The following is a 1,356-nucleotide window of genomic DNA, read 5'->3' as shown; positions in this document are numbered from 1 at the left end:
CTCTTTCCTTTTTGTGTGATATGGACTCTAAGCAGAAGAAAGGATCAGACTTTTCTTTTTCTTTTTTCGTCTCGATCCTTTAACTACTTAAAAGCAGGCAAACACTATACAGTTGAGCTAAGCCAGGTTACGGTGGGTAGACTGGTGAGGTTTGTGATGCAGGTAGCTTGATTAACCTGGGCACTAGCTTCCTAATTCTCATTCTGATCTCTTTCTCGATCCCGTGGCTTTGACTTAGGATCAATTGTTTAGTGTTTACCTCACCTTTCAAAATAAGTCAATACCTTTCATTGTAGGTTTATGATCAACGTAGCTTTGAAATTACGTGCGTGTGATCGGACGTTTTGATGCAAGTAACGGTTTACGTTGACACGATATTTGCGAAATCTCAATTTTGTGTCAAGTGTCTATTGTTATTTTATAGGATGCACAATTAATTCTTAATGTAATAATCATTCTTGATAATATGCACATTGTGTGGTAGATTGTGTATTAAGACTAGTCATTATGTTGATGTTGTAGAGGTTAAAATATTTAGACAGTAGTGGTGGGAGGCAGTAATAGGTCATTAGATAATGATACAATATTAAGATAAACTTGTCTTACATTGTGTATACAAAATAAGTTGTAGGTATAGGTAGGTATTGTAGTAGAAATTAGGAAGCAGGTATAGTTATATTAGGCTATGGTGTAGTTATTGTGTAGTAGAAATTAGAAAGTAGTTATAGTATAGAAATTAGGAAACAGGTAGTTATAGGATACAGGTTATATAGTGTATGTATAGGTTATAGATCTAGGTTTTATGATTTATTATGATTAAATTATTATTTATAATTTTTTATTTTTTATGATTTATTATTTATTTATTATTTATTTATTATTTATTATTATTTATTATTTATTATTTATTTATTATTTATTTATTATTTATTATTATTTATTTATTATTTATTATTATTTATTTATTTATTATTTATTATGATTTATTATTTATTATTATTTTTACAACCTGGGCCTCAGCAAGAGTGTTGGGCCAGGTTTTTTTAATTTTTGGGCAGCAGTGTAGTGCCGCCTCCACGTGGCGCTGCCTGGGATCACTAGTGGCTACTACTGCTAGTGATGCTAAGAGCACTACATACAAGAAGAAAAATGGCAATACTAACAGTAAGTTTGTGTAAGGACTTTAATATTATCATTGATAGGTTCAAGCTGAAATAAAGATGAAATGTCAAGTGGATTGATACTCAAGACTGAAGCTAGAGATTTATATACTAGTTTTAATTTTTTGAAAAATAATTCTTTTAAATTTTGATTGCATGTGTTTATGGTGATTTGAACTGTCATTGCCAGCTCTAC

General features: G+C 30.4%; 1 long non-coding RNA gene across 1 annotated transcript; it reads left to right on the top strand.

The window, feature by feature from the left end:
- Positions 1–1,000: 1,000 nt before the first annotated feature.
- Positions 1,001–1,343, top strand: LOC109593079 (uncharacterized). Its single transcript, XR_002190720.1, has 2 exons — positions 1,001–1,164; positions 1,203–1,343. It is a non-coding gene; the product is annotated as an uncharacterized LOC109593079 (long non-coding RNA).
- The last annotated feature ends 13 nt before the right edge of the window (positions 1,344–1,356 follow it).

The sequence above is a fragment of the Amphimedon queenslandica genome, unplaced genomic scaffold, assembly GCF_000090795.2.
Source record: "Amphimedon queenslandica unplaced genomic scaffold, v1.1 AMPQUscaffold_2955_Cont25046, whole genome shotgun sequence".
Taxonomy (NCBI): Eukaryota; Metazoa; Porifera; class Demospongiae; order Haplosclerida; family Niphatidae; genus Amphimedon; species Amphimedon queenslandica.
This window is presented reverse-complemented; position numbering and strand designations above follow the sequence as displayed.